At 40.9% G+C, this 23,868-nt stretch overlaps 1 protein-coding gene and 1 long non-coding RNA gene across 2 annotated transcripts in view; both read left to right on the forward strand.

Annotated features, from left to right (window-relative positions):
• Nucleotides 1-23,868, forward strand: part of LOC309441946 (uncharacterized protein) — a 555,153-nt gene that overhangs the window by 221,106 nt on the left and 310,179 nt on the right. The gene's annotated exons all lie outside the window — the stretch shown is intronic.
• The window catches only part of LOC309442450, a 42,898-nt gene continuing 32,116 nt past the window's right edge, over nt 13,087-23,868 (forward strand). Inside the window, exons 1-2 of the long non-coding RNA XR_014184616.1 lie at nt 13,087-13,181; nt 22,593-22,680. This is a non-coding gene — a long non-coding RNA (uncharacterized lncRNA). The remainder of the gene's footprint in view (nt 13,182-22,592; nt 22,681-23,868) is intronic.

The raw sequence follows: 23,868 nt of genomic DNA on the forward strand, positions 1-23,868 counted from the left end.
TAATGCTCTCATGCGAAAAAACTGCAGATGATGGTCACTTTTATGGGTCTCTTGTAGATGTAAGAATCCTGCAGAAAAGCCCATTTACACCCATGGGACTGTGCATCCTCCCTTCCTCCTTTGCAGAGGAGTTTTAATGTTTTCTTTCCCTCCCAATCTCTATCTGTTCATGGGGATGGGAGCAGAGCTGGCCTGTGAGTACACCCTCTGCACTGCTGAAGGTGAGCTCAAACTCCCATGCAGTCCTCACAACCAGATGGTTCATACAGGGAGCCAGGACACTGGATCCTCCAACCTCAGGGTACCCTCAGGACAACCCTGTCAGAGCCACGCTCCGCTCCTCCAATGTTGTTGTGCTTCACTCATCCTTGCAGCTGCAGATTTCTTCAGATGTGTATAGCTTATACAGGCATGTGAAAGCATGGTCAAGGACATGTTAGAAGCATGGCCAAGGTCACTGCCTCCTCTTCCTGCAGCTTCTGTCTCAGCACACAGTGTACTTATTAGTTTGCAAGAGGGTATGTCCTTCTCTTGTTCTTATGTAAGTCACATTCCTCGTCCCATCAAAGAAAGCAATTTCATTCATGGCCAAGGCACTTGGACATACCAGGCGCAATTAATGCCTGCTTATGTCCTCTTTCATCAGGGTAGTCAGTGCAAGGGTAAGCTTGGCCAAGGGTGAAACCTCTGTTCAGTGTTGTGCTCCTCACGCATGAATGTTATTGCAGCATCTAAAGAACAATAACTTGCTGACATCATTGCTAGCAATAGCAGGGCATATTTTATTAATGCAGTCACTCAGTGTATTGGCCAGCTTTGTCTAACAGCTGCCAAGGGTTACACTTGCGAATGCCTGGGTACAGATGTTAGACCTGAATTACCTCTCAGCACAAAGTCTCTCATAATCTCACAAAATATGTCCTAGTCATTTAATTTCTTCAGGCCACCCTCTGTACCTGGCCTTTAGCTAGCACATCCTGACCTGCTTTTCCCAGTGGGAGCAATGCTGACTTGGAGCAAGGATTGCATACAAGCTGGCACGGGGATGGCAGCACCTGCACGCCAGTGCAGGGTGCCTCTTCAATGGGAAAAATGACAATGTGAGGGTTGGAAGAGCCATGCGAAGGATCATTTGAGCCTATTTCTAATGTCTGTTTGTCACAGGCTGGCTGAGCCATCCTCTGATGGCTTGCTATGTTGAGTCCAAAGCCTGTAACCAAAATGAGACTGTTTGGGTCTTAGAACTCAGCCTGGCCCAAGTGCTGGAGAACCTGTCCTGGGAGAGGCCCAGCTTTGGGTTTCCTCTCTTCTAGGTGCTTTAGCTCAGCGCTCTTGGGCATGCAATGGTTGAAACAAAGCCACCGAGCTTTGCCAGACCAGATATTGAGGCCACATGCTTTGCTCCAGGGGTCTGTTGCACACCAGCACACCAGTTCCTTCCTCAGTTTCCTCACTGTAGCCAGGGATCTCTGAGGTTTCTCCATGCCTGCAATCAGGCACAAACACGTGCCCATTCAGTGACTCATTTTGACTTCCAGTGACAAAACAACCCAACTCATGGGCGGGTAATTATAATAGTAATAACAGTTTGTGCTACCATGGGAAGATTTAAAAGTGCTTTCTAAACAGTTTTCCTTATCAGGGTTCCTGTGAGCGATGGCAATCATACAACTGATATTTTGTGGTCATTTCTGTTTATTATCTTTTTAAACTGCTCATTGCTTTTGCTGCTGAACCCACAGCACTTCCGAGAGCCTTCCAACTCCTCTCTTCCCCCAGCCATAATCAATAATCATTTCCAGTTTGGGAAATTATACAGTAAGTTACACTGCAGTGAAAGCAAACTGGAAGCGTAAAATGCCCATCTGTTTTCTAATGCAACCTGCCAGTTTTAAAAACGTCAACTGTTGCAATGACTGCAAAATAATCAGCTGTCAGAGAAGGCAGAGGAGCCAAGTCCACCAGTTTAAGCCCTTGGGACTCCTCAGGTACATCTCTGGCAGAAAATTAGAGACAGCTCAAGGAGGCAGATGCTGCTGTAGTTTTACATTTTATTAATATTAATTTGGGGACTTCTTCAGTCAGTTTTCCTCTTGGCACTTCAACTGTTCTTGCCAATGCCTTGTGTATGGTAAGAATGTATATAGGAGACTCTGAGAAGTTATACTGATTATAGATAGACTCTTGATTTAATTGGGAGACATAATGGACCAAACCAAAGCTGCTTGGCTGAATGCTTGGGCTGTGTTTTGATATGTAATTACAAGAAAGATGGCAAAAGGACTATTCTTCCTGGTCAAGAAGCTAATTTTCTTGCTGTAGATTGAATCAGTAACCTCTGAGGATTGTACTGAGGTCTGTGCGAAGGGGACTTGCTTACTCAGCCCCTTTCCCTCTGCACTTTAACAGCTGTTCATCCTTGCTTGGATCTTCTATTCATTTTTATGAAAGTCTCTCAAAGTGCAGAATACAGATGAAGCTGTTTGCTTGCTGGTTTTCAGGCATCATCAACTTAGTGTGAACAAGGAACCTAGAATTAGTGTAGCTTGGCTGGGATCAACACACGATTATTGTTCCCTAACGCTACCTCCACTGCATTCCCCTTGTCCCCCCAGTCTCTAATCAATAAATTCACAAAAACAAAGAGAATGAATCAACTGTCCACAGTGAGATGTTGTTTAAATAATGACTCAGTCAGATTAGAGAATTATTTATTTAACCATTAAGAAATACACTTTACAGGAAGCATAGAAAAAGTATGACATGGCTCAATTCTGACTTGGACACCATAAAAGGCTCCTGTCTCAGGAATTACAAATGAAATTTGTAATAGTACTTAATTCAGGTGTACGTATACATACTCATATATATATATATGAAATATAAAATATATACTTTATTTATAAAGCTGTTACATCTACCAAAAAATGCCTTACTACTGATGAGGCACACTATGTTTGTAGTATTTCTATATAAAGTAAAAAATATAAACTGTAGGTTTTGCTAAATGTAAGCCATGTTACCCTAGATGGCAGGAAGCAGTTCTTTCTCTAGATGGGCCATCTACCCATAAATATCTATAAAATGGCCTTGGCATTTTTATGGCTTTCATGTTGTTATAAAAGCTGAAAATGCACACAGATAATAGGGAGCCATGGTTGGCTAATTGATCCATTCATTTTGTTTCTAGTAGTATTTATCGCATGATGTCAGACTTGTATAAAATGTACGGGATGTTATAGATACTGCTTCAGGGTTATATAGCAGAACTGGGTGAATAAGCAATGACCGATCCCTTGGGTCATCAGTTTTACCTGCATGTTAATGAAACTCTACAAACATTTTTTTTCAGGAGCACCAAAATACTTTTTGTTTAATAAGTTTTGAAAAATCTGTTTAGCACTTTTTTGGACAATGGTTTATAAGAATAAAAAATTTGACTGTTACAAAGTAGACTAATTTAAAATCTGAGTATGCTTTTTCACATAGCATTTTAAGCATATTTCTAGGTACGATTTAGCATAACTACGTTCCCTCCCTGGAATGTAGCCCCTTTACTTGTTGCTATATTTTATCCCAGCTCTCCATAAGTTTACTTTTATTTCTTATTTTTCCTCCATTTGCCTATCAGTCTGTCTACATGTCTATCTTTCATCATATTAATTCTGCTAATCTGTGCAACAGTGTACCTGAAATTCAACGCCATTTTACAGTGTAGTTTGACAAGACCTGTAGAGCTGCTACTGCCTGCCTGAAGTGTTACACAGAGAGAATGTCTCTCTCTTTTACTGCTTTCAAGTTTTGCCCTCTCGGATATTTTATCCCTTTTGCTAATAGACATCAGGCACTTCTAGTGTTGATGCCTTTTAGTCCCGGAAGTCAGTCTCAAATTTTATTCTGTTTTTTCAGAACAGGGCACATTGGGACATCCTAAGCTGCACTGTTGCTGCAGCAATTTCAGCTGTACGGGTATAGATAAAATCAAGTTGCATCTAATCTAATTGTTTTTTCCAGTCTCGTTTGCTGCTTTGCAGGGTAGGACTTAGGAGCTACAGAAAAGGTTGAAACAGAGGGTAATTAAATCCACGCCAGGTTGCCTTCAGCTAGACTATCCAGTTCATTACTCACGCCCCCCTGGGCATTACACTAGAGATCAGGTAGTTCAGCTCACTCCTTTCTGTCAATTTCATGCCTCCCACTACTGAGATCAGGGAGTTTTTCTTACATATTTCATGTCAGAGTGGAGGTCTGCACTTATCCTTGCAGGAACACAGGAGAAACAGCAGAAGATGAATTTGATTAAAGTGGCTCAGCCTCAGCAGCACAAATATACACTTGGCAAATACTCGCATAGGAACACCAGAAAAATCATCTAAAGCTAATCCCATGATTTGCCTTCTATCCCCTCATTTAATGAAACCTGAATTTGTCAGCTGTTAGCTCTCAGCTGATCAATCAGTCCGGTGCGTTGGCGATAAAAACATCACTCCAACAGGGGATTTGCAGCAAATTGATAGTGTTGAAATCTTTTTATAGCAATGACAGCAGATATATTTATATATATCACCAGATTATCAAAGATGAAATGCAATAAAACAAGATTGTCTAATATATCTTATTTGGCCTCTTCAATTATTTATTTTCTACAATATCCCAGCTACTTGGAAAATACCTACAACTTTCATAATGGCATCATATAAGGTTCTCCCAAACCCTACCCCAAATTTAAAAATGACAGGAAGAAGGTCTCTCTTCCCCTTAAAACTATGGGCAAACATACTGATACTATTGTGTGATTCTGACAAGTAATCAAACTGAGTTTATTCAAGAGTTCTCTTTTATGGGGAAATCTTACCTGTACTTTTTTTTTTTAATTATTTTTTTTAAATGGACAGGCTATTGGAAATGATATTAATTAAGTTAGTCCTATATAGTACCGAATGGTCTATAAAAATCGGCAGATACATACCTGTGTATAGACAGTAATCAGTGTTACAAAAATAAATATTTTCTGATTACATCAGAAGCTGAATCTTCCACAATCCTTCAGTTTTAAGGCTAACAATAGCGTAATATAACTGCGACACAAAGTAGATTTCCCATATTACTACACACATAGTTCATAGTTTCCAGCACTGCATTGCTAGTACCAAGTAATACAAATATTCAGGTGATTGACTGAGGAGTGGGTTGTTGCATAATGGAAAGCTGATCTTGATGACATATGAAAGGAACTTCAGGACAAAATGTCTGAAATAAAGGAAAATGGCACAAGACTATGAAGCTGATATGATATACAAATGAAAATATACATGATGTACATGGTGAAAAGATCCAGTTGTCATATTCTAGGTCCAAGACTCTTAAATGTCTGCAAAACTTCATCTCTGAAGGTGCAGTGCATCTGCCTAAGTGCATCATGTTTTTATCAGATGGGTTTACATGACTCCATCAACTTGAGGCACAGCTCAGGGTACGATGCTTCGGGTCCTGACTGCATTGTGCTATATAACAGGGTGAAAATAGTTCACACATTTGTTGTAACGTGGCCCAGCATCTGTAGCTACACAATATTTCCTGCTTTTGGGGTTAGAGGTTAGCGGTTTAATAAACAGATCCATATGACCTATAGTTATATTACACAATAATAATTCTTTTCATAGTATATCTCTTCAGCAAGGCCCAAGTACAAATCACTCCTCTTCCTATTTTGCTTTGTGCAAGTGAATCATGCAGTCTCTTTATGATCTGCCTGATTGTTATTAAGGTCTTTTCTCTGCAAGTTTAAGTTCACAGTGACATGTTCCATCATGACTAACAAAAGGGGATCCTTAGCTCAAGAATAGTACACCAGTGGCAAATAATCAACAAAACTCCTATTTTGCTTCAGGTGTAACAGATTTGAAATCACTTCACCTTTAACTTTTAAGGTGGATTATTTGCTGTTGCACCATCCATCATCTTTGTGATAGAAGAGGCATTTAAAAAGAAATTTATTTATTTATTTATTTATTTATTTATTTAGGTCTGTGTAAGCAAGGTTGTGTATTATAAAGTCTACTGTGGCTTTACTGCAGCTCCTTAATGTGATTTCATGGAAATTGTGTTTTCTTGAGCCTTTGTCTTAGAAAAACCTTTCTTGTCCACTAGGTGGTTAGATTATGTGAATATACTTCTTGATATGAGTTATTCACTTGTCCAATCTTTCTTTTGGTTTTGAACGGTATAGAACAGTCATCAAAACACCAATGAACTAAACTGATTTTTTTAAAAAGCTAATTTAAGTTTTTCTTCTCAAAATAAAAGAATGATTGCAATGCCTACCATGGTCACAGTTTGACATGTTGATGTCTCGCATTTCTCTATTGAATCTGTGTTACTGCATAGACAAAAACATCCTGTTCTTTTTGGTCTACTACTGCTGTAGCCTGTTGTGAAATTAATTTTATGAATTTGCTTCCTATTAAAATGCTGGATACATAAGACAGCGGGGGATATAATTAAAAGCCCTTTTAAAAAAGTCATGGATATAATAAAGTTAAACAAGCAATTTCAGAAATATGGTTTGTGTAACTGAGAAATAATTAAGTGATGCTTATAGAGGTCCATGCTGGCATCTGCTCTGAAATTCAATAAAGCATTTGCAAAGTTTAGGAAGACACATAAATAGGAAGATCTTTGGACAACAAAAAGTTTTCACTCCATCTGACAATATAGCCAGAGCACATTATGACTCGAAGGGAAGAGTGAAGGGAATGTTTCACTCGGCATGAAGCAGCATAAAACTCACCCACACCCTTTCTTCTGAAAACAATAGCTCAACAGCTCCAAGTACTTGGCAAGTTAAGCCATGCAGGCAGTAGGAGGTATAGAGATTATGTAATTCATCAACTATCTCCCATTTTCATTAAAATGGGTCAGCACAGTTTGTATATGAAGTCCACTACAGACCATATTTTCAACTTTATCTATAATTGCCTTGCCCTCCTATGCTCAATACTGTTCTCTCACAGCCTTTTCTGGGGGTGAAAGGCACATATTTTATAGACTTGGCTTCCCTTAAGAGAAGAGATCAGAGGAAGTTTAATGCCTTCAGAGTATGGCTGTCAAAGGTGGCTGAAAATGGTTCTAAAGGGAGAGAGATATGAAAGGGAAACTGTGAAGAACTGGCTGCTCCTGGCCACATCAAAGGAACTGCAGGCTGAGCAGGGTGGTTTTGAGGAAAGGGTGATAGTGCATGGTGCTGTTGGATTGGTACAGCCACCTGCTTGGCTTACACAGATCAGGAGAGCACAGGCTATGGGACTTGCATTTTGCTGAGTTTCTGTTGGCATCTGTCATTTTACATTATTTTCAAAGTTGCCTTTAAATAGAAGTAGGAGCTACCTTAAAGCCATATTGCCCCCTGCATTTATATTCTAGTATTACTCTGAGCACAGAGATGGAATGAACCAGGATCAGACTTGTATTTTTCCTCTCCTTGTCTCCCCTGCTCCTTTATATGTCCCAAATCAGTGAGATCTCTTCACCTGTGACCCACTTTTATACAGGAATTTGCCTAGGCTTAAGATCTAATAGCTTCTTAGTAATGACAGCTGACTGTTTTCCAAACCTCTTGTGTAGCATTTCTTTACTATGTATGAAAGATTTCCTTCCCTTTCCTGAGATTTTTTTTTCAGTATTTTTTGAAGTCCTTCAAAAGTACACCCACATGGCAGTTATTCCATTATCTACCTCCTCCTGTTTTTTTAAGAGGCTGTGTACAACAATTATCCTCCTGAGATTATAAATACCTTCTCAGCTGTTTACTGGCTTTTATCTTTGGTACAGCCATAAAACAATTTTTAAAGGAAGTATACTCTTCAAAATTTTAATTCATTGTGATTATTCCTGCTCTTTCAGCTGATAAAGTCACTGAAGCAGACCTGTGTGATGCCACGTTTATGGAGTGCTTTCTCAGAGCATAACAGTATGTTATAGCTTTGGCCACAAAATGCAATCTAAAAATAATTCTGCTTTGCTCCAAAGACCTGTTTGGTTTTATTATTTTTCTCCTTCACAGTTGATTTAAGCTATTAAAAAAATAGGATAGGTTCAAAAAAGGGAAATGTGATTAGATCAGGTGGATTTATCTTTATGAGCTTCCAGCTTTCTTGTAAGAATTGTTAGTTTTAGCTTTGAAATAAATCACTTATCACTTGTATATTTAAATAAGACTTTACTTTTGGCAAACAAGTAATGCTGAAGTTTTAATGAGGAGTGGAAATGAAAACTGTCAGGTAACTTCAGTTAATCTTATTCAAGCCAGAGCTGTAAGTGTTTAACGCAGCTGTTCATTTTTTTTGGCATTCAAAATAAACCACTTTTCACACAGTTGCTACAGTTTGCAGCCAATTTAATGAAATACCTTCAGAAGCTGAAGTTCAGATCCACATTTTGTGCAAGGTGTAAATCCACAAGGAAACAGAAAGAAACAGGGAAGCTGTTTGCTGAGCTGCTGGACGAGGCAGGAAAAGCAGCACATTCCTGACAATGTGTCAGGTTCTGGTGATGCTCAAGGAAGGAGAAGGAGAGTTGCAGGAATTTGGGGCTCCCTCTCACTCCCCAGTTTCTCAGATGCCTCAGTTGTGATCCCCTCTGCCTGACCTCTCCTGCAGTGTGCTCTTTCCACAAAGCACAGACACTTAACCCTGCTTGACTCCTCCCCTGTCCACCTTTGGAAAAGTGTCTTAAATTACTGCAGTTTCTTTGCCCTTGTCTCTTGCCAGTACGCAGGTAGCCAAGAACACCACTGTCTCAGCTGGCCTTCATTCAAGTCCCGGAAGCAAACAATTACCTGTGAGATCTCTGTATTAAGAGCAATAGAAATCTGGCAGAAACATTAGCTGCGTTTTTGAAAACTTTTTTTTTTTTTAAATTAAATACAAAACAGGACAATAGTACAACTTGCACAGTGGATACTGTGTCATGGTTTGAATGCTGAAAACAAACAGTAATTTAAAAATATGGTATAGTCCATGATTTGCTTTTAATCCTGTTCTACAATTTCAATCTTAAATTCTCTTGAAGACAGTCCTAACTTAGTTGATGAAGTTGACAAAGGTGAGCTGCAGTTTTTATCCGCTGGCTAGAAGGCATCTAAGGTGTTTGATATGGGAGGGTTTTTTTGAAAATGACCAAAAATGCAAATTAGTTCCAACTTTATTAATATCAATAACTAGAAGGTAACAAAAAAGTTTTCCCATAAATTGTCATCATTTGGTGTTTCTAAGATGAATCAAGCACCACAAAGCTGGCAATAGTGCTGCTTCGGACTGACTGCAGACACGGGCAGCTGCGACAGTAGCACTTTAAAAGATTCTGTGCTTTTGAAGATTTCTTCGTAACCACCGAAATTGTAAGTGTGATTATACTATATTTAGAAATTGTGAAACAATCCAGAAACAATCCTTCACGAGGGATAAGAGGGTGGTAACGAGCCAGGGAGTGCACACAGACTTGTGATTTTGTCACCAACAGTGATTCATATTTGGGTAGACCCAGAGGCTATGTCTAAATAGGAGACCTGGAATCACTGCCATACTTATGGGTCAAGAAGTGTACTGGGGCCATCTCCAGAGGAGATATGAATTGCTGACAGTGCTCCCACTCTTTTCCTGCTTCCACAGAAAATGGGATGGATGAAGCACATTTAATTCCTCTGTTTGTACAGTCCTGTGGTCAGATGCATAGTGTGAATATAACATTATCATTCTTATGGATATCTGTATTTCTCATCATTTCATCTAACTGCTGAGTTACACTGAGGGATTTAATAATATGTGTCTGATTTATTGTCCTGGCTGGAAGTCAACAGAGTTAATCGGCAGCAAAAATGCCCATTAGTACTGGCATGGCATACAAAGATGCTTGCACCGGTTGTTCTGCAACATAGTGTACCTTCTGAAGGATACCAGAGATATTTGAGCAGCACATTTCCAAATTAGAGATAGTATTATTCAGAGAATAGAAGAATTTAAGTGGAGAAGAAAATCAGCAGTTGCTTAGGTTGTCTCTTGAATGGAAGGTTATCTTGAAGGAGACTGGCAATGAGTTATTAACTCAGCTGCTGTGGTTAGACCTTGTTTTTTGAGAAGGTTATATACTGATATTTTGACTAAACTTTTTCTTTACAGATAAATGAGATGATTGTATCATAAAATACTGATAAAGCTGGAACCTACTATGAAATCTCCCACCAAAACCATGTATTTTCTTGTATAGTGAAGAGGAATGAAGTGATTTTTTTTAAAGATTTCCCTGTTATCTGGGATGGGGATTGTGAACTTCTGTATGTTTAAGGAAAGGCCTTAACAGATCAAGAGTTACACTACACAATCGGCAAACTAAATCATGTGCTTATACCTCACAAACGGACATGCTTTGGGGAACCTTCTTTGTTCTATTAAATGCTAATTTCTGCACGTAGGACAATTTTCTGAGGGGCCAGTTAGCAAACCGAGGGATTTCTGGAAGTTTTAAACTCCCAGTTTCTGTTCTGATTGCAGGTGGAATTTCTTGTACATTTCTCCAGAAGTTGGATGCTCACTTTTCTCTCTCTTTCTGCTCATGATGTCACATTTCCAATGAAATAATGACTAAATGAGAAAAACTGACATTTCCAAGGAGACTGGCCAACAACATTTCATATCAAGTAAAACTTGCAGATAGTTATCATTCTTTCTCTGTTTCATTTCGATAAGACCATTTGTGTTTCGCAAAGTGTTTTTCAGTGGGTGCCTATGGTCCCACCAGCACGGTGCCCCAGAGAGAGGGGGCTGCCCAGGGAGGATTGGGCTCAGCACCATCTCCTCGATTCCTTTGCTTTTCTGCTTGCCATCAAGCTCAGAGAAGTTCAAAGCCCAGCACTGATGATGGTGCATTAGTTTTTCCTCCTGAGTGAACATAAGATGACCTAAAAAAAGGTCATCTTTCAGCATAATGACATTATCAGGCGGGGTGGTTTACTACTGGGGAAAGAGTCTGTTGCAGCTTTTGTGATCGTGTTTCAAGGTTTTGCCTGTTTTCTCTCCCACCCTCCCAGTAACAATGATGTAATGTATTAAATTAAGTGGTAACAATGTATGAAGCTGTGGTTATCATGAAATATTTACACCCCTGGAGTGTTGTAAACACACAGTGGAGCCCTAATTAACCATAGGTAGTCTACAATTATCCCATGGTAATTACCCTAATTGGAATTGGCTCATTATGGGGAATAGAAGAGAAATTGTTTCCTGTTGAGTACTGAAAAATAGAGTTGGGAATTAACTAAAAACAGCAGCCTCTTCATCTGTCTTTAAAAATTAAATTGCTCTCCTAGAGCCTATCACTGTTCCCACAATCTGAGCAGCTTTACAAACAAAACCAATAATCAGATCAGTTTCCCAAGCATGCATACTATCACAACCTTGTTTCTGTGTCAGTATGATCAATGAATCAGGTGATTAATAACTGTGATGCACAGAGGTGCATGAAAAAGCCAAGAAAGGCTATCCAAAGCAAATATACAAATAATTTACTCCATGAAGCTATTAGAGGAGTTGTGGGAGCAGAAAGAGAGACCATGCACTATCTTTAGCTGTGGGAATTATTCAACAGCAGAGATGGAGGGACCCTCTGCCTTGTCAAACCAGGACAAAATGATATTTCTTATCAGGCCTTTTCTCCCCTGACCTCTTGGAAATCTTGCAAGTGTAAGATCCTGGGCTATTTGCAAGGGAGGGATCCTACACCTGTGGAATTGTCGCAGGCTAATGGGACCCCTCCCACAGCCCAGGGCGCTTGGCAGTCATCCTAAATTCTCACTCCTGTGCTCCTGCTAGCAAAAGGGTGCAGGACAATGTGAGTATATCAGTCATAGAATCATTTTGGTTGGAAGAGGCACTCAAAATAATCTAGTCCAACCGTTAACCTAACACTGGCACTAAACCATGTCCCTAAGAACCTCACACCCATGTGAAGCACTAAACACAGGAGGGTGGAAGTCTTGTCTCCCTTTTCAAGTGTTGCCAAATGCTGGAGGCAGCTGGCATGTGTTCATCAGGCTAAGAAACCTCATGCCTCTCCACTGAGGCTGGCAGAGGAGCACAGGGAAGGAAAGGTCACCTGCTGTCAGATGCCGTCCTGAACCAAAGAGGAGATGAGATTTCTGGAACAGACTGATCTTGCTGGCCAAGGCTGTGCCCAGGGATGTGACTCTGCTGCTGCTCAGCTGAGGAAAGGTGGTGTTGTCCTCAAGTGCCCAAATGCCCATCCCTGTCCCTCCTTCGCCACCAGACAGCCCTGATCCTTACACCCACCAGCTGAGAGTACAAGGGAGCAGGAACAACTTTACCTGGGGCTGCTACTCTGCTACTGGCAGGAGAGGATCTGTATTTGCAGCCTGAGGATTGAGGACAGCACACTGCTGCTGTGAGGAATCTCCTCGTTCTAATTTTATTTTCCTATCTGTTTGTAAATGTCATGAAAAAATGAATTAAAAAAAGAAGTGCTGGGTGTTACAAAATCCTGTCATAAAAACGTGTCTTCTAAGTCATAAATTAATGATTTGTTTTCTCCATCTGGTTTGCCTGGTACAAACAGGAACAGTTTGCTTTTGCTGAGAGTGGAAATGCCTTCACTGAAATGATCTTACAGAAATAGGAAGATGCAAGAAAAAAACATTCACATAGCCTGTAGCAGTCTGCACACTGCTACAAACAGAAGGAAAGGGCACAGAAGGAAATATGACTTGGAGGACAGACACAGCTGGCATGTTATTATTGATTACTCGCTACCATACAACATGCTTTCAGCTGGTAGGTATGTAGCTGCTTTCCACAATTCATGAAAACCCACTTATATTTTGACTTTCCTCCTAAAACCATGACTTGCCTACCTTTCTGTCATGTCTGTGGCTTTCAATGTTGTTGGCTCCTCAGGCCATTCTTTTCAGTGCTGTTTTTATTTTTTCCAGCAATTACACTAACTGCCACCTCCAAAGAGGAAATTAGTATTGCTGATTATGAACGAGGTTAACTGTGCAAAGTGAGAAAAGGAAGAAGCTGCCTAAGCAGTATTTCTGCAACACTTCCAAAAGGAAATGCATCCTTATGCTTTGGAGACAATGAACAAGGTGGCTTTTGGTCAGACTTAATAACGTAAGTCCTGTATATCTAGATAACATATTTATTTATTTATTGTACAAATAAAATATACCTAGATGCTAGCAAATGCTAGCAGATGCTACCTCAGATGCTAGCAAAACTTTGTGGTTCGATGTTAGCTGTTTGCCTGTGGTTATGCCTGGGAAAAGGAGGTAGGACTATTGCACAAGGAGGTTGTTGGTGAGGTTTCCTACATAGGCGTGGTAGGTTTCAGAGGACCTCAAGACCAGCAGGAGGGGAAATATGTTGGTCTCATCAGGAGAATTAGATTTGAGTTTTACCATGATCTTTGCTTTTCCTCCAGCCTCCTCCCAAATTATCTTGGGACTTTAGTTTTTTGGGGCTGAGGCATGTGGAAGCATAGTGGAGAAAGAGATGAAATTATAAAAACTAGTCTTTTTGCTTGTCAGGATCTCAGTAGGAAGATAGCAGACACCTAACTGGAGAAAGAGCAAAAAGAGACAAAGCTCTGTGCAAAGACTAGTATTGAAAAATGATAGCTGCCTTTCACATAAATATTCTAAAAATTGTGTTTAAAAAAGTATGTACATGCATGTCAAATTAATCTTTTTGTTTTTCTGTAGCTTGTCCACCTGTTTCTACTTCTTGTACAGTCCCTTGTCTAAAGCAGCTTAGTTTCAACAGTCTTTTCTCTGTTAAACTCTTCTTTTGCTCCCAAGCATCTTACAGCAGATCTCAGCGCAGTGTGACTGGTCTGCAACGCCCTGATCAGGCTTGTCAAGTGATGGAGACCCTGTCCAGGTACCTTCGTGGCCAAGGAGAGCTGCAAAGTAATCTGTCAAATCAATCTCCTTCTGTTGTGTTGTCCAAGATGTTTATGTTTTTATGAAGGAGACAGTTCACTTAGCAAGTATCTCTTTTTTAGGTTTCTGCTAGCAGCCCATGGGAATTTATGTTGAAGATAGAGATGAAAGGATGTCTGTCAAGGTGAAGGTCTGCATAGACAAAATGGAGTTGGCTTTCTGCCCAGTACCCCTACAGGGACTGCAGACACACAGTTTATGAGGGGTATGGGTTGTCACAAGAGCCTAAATACACTTACTTGATACTTTTTCTATTTATTTGTTTTTGAAATACCCAAAGTTTTTTAGCTTGGACAGGCATCAGTTGCATTACATGAGCTTGTCCCACTTCAATGTTGTATAAAGTATATGGAGGAACACAATGGCAAAGAGGGAAAACCAAACACAGTGTCTACAAGATTGCTCAAAACCCTCTATAAACCAAGAAGAGGTTTAGAGAAAATGTCTGTGTGAACATACCCTCCTTTGGGATTATGCAACAAAGGGCAGTGCCATCCAGAAGCAAGGAGACTATCGATGCAAATATAACCTGCTACTGCTTAGGAAGGGAGAGTGCCATCCAGAAGCTCTTGCTAAGGGCTAGTCTGGGCATCTGTACACGATACTGCATTGTGCTATATAAATATAAGCTTTATTTTTTTGTTTCTTTTGAAATAAATGTAACCAAGATGACATTTATGTTTCACTTTTTATTTTGAAATACAAATACATGTTTCAATTCTTTAGTAAAAATATTGTATTTTTAATGGGCTCAGTCACATTGTTAAATCATTTTAGGTTACCACTCTATTCCCATTTTTCCTTAAGTTATTCATTTGTTCCAGCACTCCTTCTTTTGGCAAGAAACTCACTTGCATAAGCTCTTGGATAAGCTTTTCACTGATTTTGAACTCAGTGATTTTTTGCTTCAGCAAAAAGAAGGAGCTGAGTAAAAGAGCTTTTGGTTTAGAAATAGTTCTTCTCCTTCAGGATTTTGGGTGTCTATTAACTCCAGCAGGAATGGAGATGCTTAACACTGTAGCATTGACTTGCTAAACCAGAGGTGCTCCGACAACCTTGTCCACCTTCCAAGGAGCTGTGCTGCTGCAGTGTCATTCCCACTTGTCCTGTTTCTCACCCTGTGCTTTGCTGACTTTCTTTTTTAAGCTAGGGCATTGGTTTTCTTGGAATTAGCTGCAAAACCTACCCCTCCCTCTGCCACAAACATCCTACCACGCATAATACAGCTAATTTCTCAGAAGTGTGCTTTCTCTTTTTAGTGTGCAAGTAACGTACTGTTAATCACTAGCGGGTGTTTTAGGTGAATGAAAGCCAACCTGATGAGTGAGTGATGCTTGGCAGTTGAATTTGCTGATTCTTTCAGTTGTTAGTTGACATAGCTTGCAGTGACTCCTTCCTTGCTTTGGTTGCATAGAGTACTAGGGACATTTGTAAACAGCAAGGAAAATATTTATTAAAATTGTAATACCACAATGGCTTGAGATGTTTTTACCTTGCTGGGATTCATTCTGAAGCAGTACATCACAATGGAAAATGCAGTCCTCTGCAACAGGTACTGCAGCAAAGCAAACCTTGAAGTGCTCTTGAAAGCTCTCAGTGATTCCTCCTATAAAGCGTGTTGAAGATAATGATGGCACCAAGTGATTCACATTGCTCTGCCTCACAGATATCAAACTTAACTGCGCAGCTGGCTCTGTGGGGTTTTTCAACACTTCTGTTGACCTTGGTAGATCCAGGTTCCTGTTGGAAAATTTAAATTCTCTAACAGAGTCCATGTGAAAACTTTGTGTTCCTGAAGCCAGGCTAAGTTCCATCTCCAGCTTCTCCAGCTTCAAAATTGTTTTATGCTTTCATCTTCAGGAGATTTCAGTCTTAAGGTGAACTTGATTCTAGGCTTCAGCTTTCCTTTACAACAGGGATGTCAAACTCATTTTCACTGGGGGCCACGTCAGCCTTGAGGTTGCCTTCAAAGGGCTGAATGTAATTTTAGGAGTGTATATATGTAACTAAATGTATAAACATGTAATTTGTCACTGTATAAATGTAACTACTCCTACATTACATTTGGCCCTTTGAAGGCAACAGTGAGGCTGATGTGGCCCCCGGTGAAAATGAGTTTGACATCCCTGCTTTATAAGGATCCCACCTGCAAGGTAGGAGGCAAAAAATTTGGATCTGATCCATTCTCAGCCAATAGCTTGCTTCTCTGTTGATGGCTGTTCAACATGGTCCACTGGATATACATCTCTGTCTCAAAAAGTTGCTTGGAGCTCTGAAGGCAAAACAGTAAATAGGACTTGAAACATTACTTAAAGTCTTGTCCTAAGTCTGCGTTGCTGACACCATTCAGGACAGTCTTCTGGGTTAAGTGGATCTTTGATCTAACCTGGTGGGACTGTTTCTGTGTGCTTGCTTGGGTAAACGATTCAATTTCTGTGCACCTTCATTTCTATTTCTAGAAAATGGCAGTAATGCCTCACTTTAACTGCGTGTACATGGCAGGCAAACCAGGGCAGACTTCTAATAATATTCAGGCATCCAAAGAGGCAAACTATCACATAATAGGGTTTTCAAAAGAACACAAGTATCTAACTTCTTTTGGAGTGAATCACAGTGAATCACTTTAAATGCTTGCTGCTCAAACAAATGGGGTTCAGCTCATGAAGGTTATGTGAAAGGAGTTTGCATGAAGCATTGTCTCTTTCTTTTTGCAAACACAGATGAGATTTTTTTTTTCCTCTCCTTTTTTCTCTCTTAAAAAATGAGACTACATTTTTTTGGAGTTTTTCACTGAAATGAAGATTCATATACACAGGGTGAAATAAAACGCCCTTTTCAGTTGTCTACTGTGCTCCATACAGTTAGCTGACTTTTCAAGAGGTTTAAAGATACAGTTTACAACTCCCTTTCTTTTATCAAGTCTTGGTTACAAATGCAGCTTTATAAAAGCATCTAGTTGATATGATTCAGAATGCATTTTACAAAACCACTTGGCTCTGTGGAGAAAATTGATTTATTTGTCAGCAAGAGCGACTGACAGGCCAAACCCACATAATCTAAAAGTAGATGGAGAAACAGGATCTGACAGTCCATCACAACAGACCTCTTGAGTTAGCAAAGTCCTGTGCAGGCCTGTATTGGGCTCAGTGACAGGGGCAGGCATTTAGTCAAGTGATGAAGGCATGTGATGAGTGTGCCAGACAACGTGATGAAGATGGCACAGGGAAACCATGTGCCGTGGGAGAAGCTGTTGCTGGAGCATCTGTCTCTGAGTGGTGCTTGTCCACAGCTGCGGTGCAGCCCCCGCTGCCCAGGGACACCAGGCACAGCTGCTGGAGACCCTGGCTGGTGGGTGTGAAGGGGACAACAGGAATGAGTCTTGTGATTGTGCGTGGGACTCTGGGTCTGGCACCACCTCAAACAGATGTTTTTGGTCCCTGTTTCAGTGGGCTTAGCTGGAAAACAGCACCAAGCCTTGGCTTAGCAAGGCTCTCCAAACTGTGCTGCCAGTGTGGCCTAGTCCTGTGGAAGTTGACTGACAGCACTAGAGTCTTCACTTGGGCCTTCATCTTGGACAACTGTTCAGAAACCTGGATGAATCATGTTATCAGTGTTAACCACTGAATCATGCGCCTGCCAAATCTGTCAGCAACAAAATATATAGGTAAAAAAATAAATCGGTACATCTCTTTAAAGTGTTGGCAGCATTTTATCAGGATAAGTATTTGGATCTTATAACCATTTGAACTTTCCAAAGTATTTTTTTAATTGCACAGCTACCTTCTTATCTAATTTGCCTCTAGCCAGATCTTAAAAATGATTTAAACTTCAGAGATGATAGTAATTCCATATGCACAAAGACACTTGGAAAAACTGTTTCTTTGAAATGTAACTGATTACAAACTGGTGTTGGTTGCCTGTACTTTCCTTGAAACATTAGCTTTTCTGTGGACATGGAGTTCTCTTGTAATCTGTCAACTGCTACCACTATTTAGGATCAGTTAAGCTTTCTCACATTAATTAAAAACTGTATTAAATCAATTAATTTAATTAATTAAAACAATAAAATACATTTAATTAATAATAAAGTAATTATTAAAATAGTAACAAAAATGTCTCTCACTATGACTCAGTCTCAGAGTGTGCCTTTAGCCCTTGTTTGAGATGGAGGGGAAAAAAAAAAGCTATGCCAGAAATATCCAGGATGTTTTCCCATAAAGGTAGTCTGCTGAAATGGTAATGGCTGGAAAATAAAAGAGAGACAGACATCTTTCACTGAGGTGGAAAGGACTGTGGTAAATATTTCTGCTTATATTGCATTTTGATCTCAGAGTGCAGTATAGAACTAAAAGATCATAAACAGAAGGTGCAATATAAATATTATTTTAAAATAGCTTTTAATTTTAGACCTGTAAAAGTCTTGGTGAACTTTTTCCAAAAAGATTCCTCTCCTTGAGGAGACAGGCACATACTGACACAAAAGGGGAAGATGGGCATTAAAGAAGATTTACTGTTGCAAGTGGTTACCAGTGCATTTATTAGCCATACATTTATATGTTTTAAAAGATTAGGGCGTAGCTCCTGAGTATGTCTGGGAAAGAAAAAAGAGCTCTGGGCATAAGCTTTATCATATTGCACAAGATCTATCTCCACTAATTGAATTTGGCCACTTTCATGTTGTTTTAGTGACCACATAAAGAGGGTAGGATACCTCAACTTCTGTCTCCTGATGGAGATGGCACACAAGTTGTAACTAAAGCTTTCTAACAATTAAACTGTCCTTATTGTAATATAATGATGAGACATATTTCCTTGTAACTCCCCATCTAGGTTCCATGAGAGCTGTTCAAAAACATTTGTTAAACAGCTGTCTCTAGAAAGAAGAGTGTGCCTGTGAAATGTATATTTCTTAAATTGATACAGATTTCAGTGGATTGCTGTTTGGGGTTATTTTTGGAGAAAAAAGATTTCAGAGTGAAAAAATTATCGCTTGAAAATACACTTTGTTTTTCTACAAAATAAGAGGTTCAAAATGGTATTTCCTGAGCTGAAAATGTGGAGTCATACAAAGCAATCTTTTGAGGGACGGAATCTATTGTGATGACTGCTGGCTTTAGAGCTCAATTTGGTTTGAAATAAAAAAGGTGATCTTTTTCATGACTGAAATCTCATTTTTACAAGCCCAAGATTCTTATTTCTCTCATGGTAGATGGCTTTTTTTTTTTTCTTGATAAAAGGAAAAAGGTAATTGCTTTGTTTATTCACCTTTCATTTTTTCCTGTGCTGTAAACATGTTCAATTGAAAAAAACATTGCTCACTTATTAAGAGGCTGTGATATCACTTGTGAAATCATAGAGTCATAGAATCATAGAATGACTTGGGTTGGAAGCGACCTTTACAACTCACCTAGTTCCAAACCCCTGCCATGGGCAGTGACACCTTCCACTAGACCAGGTTTCTCAAAGCCCCATCCATCCTGGTCTTGAATATTTCCAGGGATGGAGCATTCACAACTTCTCTGACCAGTCTGTTACCACCCACATCGTAAAAAAATTCTTCCTTATATTTAATCTAAATCTACCCTCAGTTTAAAACCATTACCCCTTGTCCTGTCACTACAGACCTCTGTAAATAGCTTGTCTCCTTCTGTCTTATAAGCCCCCTTTATCTATTGAAAGGCTGCAATAAGGACTCCCAGGAGCTTTCTCTTCTCCAGGCTGAACAAACCCAACTCGTTCAGCCTGTCCTCATAGGAGACATGTTCCAGCCTTCTGACCATTTCCATGGCCTTCCTCTGGACCCACTGTAACAGGTCTTTTTTGTACTGGGGACCACAGAGCTGGATGCAGCACTCCAGGTGAGGTCTCATGAGAGCAAAGTAGAGGGGCAGAATCGCCTCCCTCCACCTACTGGCCATGTTTCTTGTGATGCAGCCCAGGATACAATTGGCTTCCTGGGCTGCAAGCACACATTGCCAACTCAGGTCTGATTTTTCATCCACCGGTACCCCCAAATCCTTTTCCATAGGGTTGATCTCAATCCATTGGTTCCCCAGTCTGTACTGATACTGGGGTTTGCCCTGACCCAGGTGCAGGACATTGCAGGTGGCTTTGTTGAAGAAACTTGTTGATCAATGTGTCCAGAGATCACAACACAGCAAAATTTAAACTCTAAATGAAGCCTACGAATAAATGGCCCTGACAAGGCCAAAATGTGTTAGGCCTGTCAACAAAGTGCTGAACAGTCTGTTTACTACTTCCTAAAGCACAGTTCTCATGGTCTATACACATGCGTAACATGCACGTTAATTCTAGGCAAGTGGATACTTTGATAGACAATTAAATGCATCATTACTCTTCCCTCTTCCTTAAGAACACTGATAATGGCAAATTATCATCCTCTGACAAACCTGGCATGGTGACTTTTTGGCAAAACCTCTCTCAGGTACCCTAAAGGCTAGAGCTTGACCTAGCAGCTTAGTTTCCCAGATAGAAAAACAAAAAAAGGGGAGAAGAATTGCAGAGCTGCAAAACTGCTGGATGGGAAGAAGCCCTTGGGGCCACCTAGCCCGACTTCCTGCTCAGAGCAGGAGTGTTGCTAGTGCCAGACTAACTCTGTTATGGTTTTGTACAGCTTGGTCCAGAAGGCCAGAGATATCACCACCTCTTTGGATAGTTTGACCCAGTACTGAACTATCTTTCTACCAAGTTTTTCCAAATGCCCAACTTGATTGCTCTGACCATCAAATTCTGTCTGTTTCCCTTGGTCATATTATGCGTCTCATAATACTAAAAGGAATGTGGTCATGATCTCTGTAATTAACCTCCAAGTAGACTGTCCTTACAGTGTCCCTTACCCTTCTCTTTGCCAGCCTCAGTTGCTGCTAACAAGAATAGAAGAACTGGTGGCAGTGCTGGCAATTCAGGGCAACCCTGCCTGCAACAGCCATGAGATGCTGGAGGTCAGGGTGCAGAGGAAGGCTGGAGGGTGAGGAGCAGAGCTGGACCAGGCTTTGGGTGAGAAAATGGAGGCTTATTCAGGGATCACCAGGCATGATTCCCTGGGGAGCTGCTGTGAAGGACAAGCCTAGGACAGCTGTCTGGTTTCTAAAGGAAATGGTAACAGATCCCACTTTAGCACCCCAAGTGTTCTTCCCCTGTGCTCTCCACCCTGTGTGGTACTGAGCTAGAGGCTCACTTCCAGTTTCATACTGTGAAGTGAAGTGAAAGAGCTCCTTAGCACACAGTCTGACTGCTTCTCCTGTTCTTCCCTGCCTTTCCTGGTCAGCTTGTGCTCATCCAGAACTATGCTTCAGTTGCAGGTGCAGCATCGTACCATGTCACCACCATCCCAGTCTTGTTGTAGCCCTGCCACTCTGCCTGGACTTGTGAGTCCTTCTGTTGTCCAGGCTTTGCAAAAGAGCTCTATACAAGCAGTAGAAGAAAGCCTCTGAATGAACTTCCCTTCTGAGCAGGAATGCAAAAGTCCATCTGGGGGCCTTCTCCCTTGCATATCTCTTCTGTTTGCAGCTTCTCTTTCATCTCTGGGCTTCAGCCCCCGCTCCCAGATGAACGCAGTTTAAAGATCGCAGCAGTTCAACAAACATGGCCATGAAGTTCTCTCTCTCTTTTGGTCCAATGTGTCCCCTCCCTTCTCAGCAGTCCTTGCTCATAGTCAGAGAAGACAAGATGGTGAAAGAAGCTGAATCCTTGCTAGCAATTGCAGTTGTGCAGTCAGACACCGGTCTGTCAGTTGTGCCTGCTCCTTGCCGGGCCTCCCCCTGTGACTGTGAGTATTACCAAGAACAACACTTGGGCCCCACATCCCCTTACCCTTCCTCCTGAGGGGGACTTGTCACCTTTAATCTGCTCAGGGATTTCTGTGTCTGTGTGACTGGTATCCCTGCGGATGTGCAACAAAGAGCAGCAGTAACTCGTCTGCCTGGGCCTTGGCAATCTCTCTACACTATCATGGATCTGAGCTCCAGGCAAAGCTGCTCCAGCACCAAATCTTCTGGAATGACAGGTCTGGCTGGCAAAGAAGTGCTGCTTCTTCCTATAGAAGGTGGTCACTGGTCACTAACACTTGAAAAATTATTCTGATAGTGTTTGCCCTAATTTGAAGATAGAGGTGTCCAGCCCTGAACCTCCCCTCATCAGGACTTGTTCCTCTTCTCTTGCAAGTAGATGTGGGAATAAAGCCTTCCTCTTGGTGACTGAAGTCATGAGTTTCCAGCTTCTCTTGTCCTGAGAGTTTGTGTCCTTTCTCACTTTGGTCATGTCAACTTTTTTTGTTCTCTGTTTTCTAGGAAGCAGGAAGCTGGACATGTGTTTGCTCTGCCTGTCTGCAGGGTCCCTTGCTTGGCAGGGCAACCCTTGTGCTACGTCTGTCTTCCCGGCTCAGTTCACTTGTAAATATCAGAATCACCTCACGCTGCTCCTCCCATGTTGTTGACTAGGAAAAAGGAGAACTTTACACTTCCTCCAACTCTCTGTGAAATCTCTGTGCATTTCCTTCTGTGCAGACTAAAGGAAATAAATACCCATTCCATGCTTGATCTGTTCCCTTTCTCCCATGCAGGTAGATTGCAAGAATTAGAGAAGGAGAGGACTTGAGAAACACTCCGCTGGAACACTAGTAGAGTCGTGTAAGCGCAACCTGGACTATGGTGAGTCTGCTGAATGTGATCTGTTGAAACTTGTATCACCTCTTCTCCATGAGCTCTGAAGGCAGTAAATTGCAAGTTGAATTCCTTCTAAGATTGTCAGGTGTAACCATTTGTCCAGTATTACCAGCGGGCATGAGGAGCTGCACTTGGACAGGAAGGCAAAACCATGATCCAGAAGCAGAGACGGGAATTTTGGCAGTAATGTGAAGTACTTCTAAATGGTGTGCTTTATGAGAGATTTATTTTATGAAATGGGATTTTTGTTTCCAAATTATAAAAGCTATAGAAAGTGTTTAGAAAATGCAAATCTGTGTACAACAGATTCACTTTGGGTAATTTATGTGTGTGTATGGAAGAGATGAAGTGCATCTTGTCCTTGTAATCACTATTTTTCAGATGGGTCAGTCCTTTCTGGAGCTTCTGACCTCAAATACAGCATGTCATTTAATTACCTGAAGGTTCCTGGTGGCAAGGATAGGAGTTAAAGCAAAACCATGCTGGAGCACCTGGATGACAAAACATACTCTGTCTGCATGAAAAGACCTCTGCTCTCCACAGGGCTGATTAGCTCAAGCACAGCTCTAGATTAGCACAGGGGCAACCTACACTACCAGAGTTAGCTCTGCTTATGTTATTGTAATTTAGGCTAAATCTGTCTGTTATGCTTTATTACAGCATGTAAACATATCCTCTCATGTTTTTGGTGTATGTCTCTCAGATAGCATTGATTAAAACCAACCATGCCGACCTCCTCGTGAATTTTAGCAGTTTCACATTTTAGCTGAAAGTCAGAATTCAGGATAAAAGGAAGCCATAAATAGCCAGTGTAGGGACTTTCTATTGAGCAGCCTATGCAGTCTTCTGCTGCAGGCTCTTTGCAGTTCTTCTAGCCATATCGTTAGGTTTTTGGTTGCTTGCTTCCCAAAATCCTTGCAATAAACAGAACCAGCCCACTGATATTGCAGTTACTAAGTGTGTATCTGTGTTGACCACCTTCACAGCTAGATCAAATGTTTGCCAAAATCTCCTCACCTGTGTACTGAAAAATGTCTCTGCTCAGAACTGTTCAAAACAGCTGAATACACAGTCAAAACCACATAGTCAGTCCATGGCCCAAACCTCTTCCTAAATTAGGCAGACGAGACAGAGAAAACAAGATAATTGTCTGTTTACAAGTCTGTGAAGCCT

Source organism: Streptopelia decaocto (assembly GCF_964273445.1).
Source record: "Streptopelia decaocto genome assembly, chromosome: 1".
NCBI classification, from domain to species: domain Eukaryota; kingdom Metazoa; phylum Chordata; class Aves; order Columbiformes; family Columbidae; genus Streptopelia; species Streptopelia decaocto.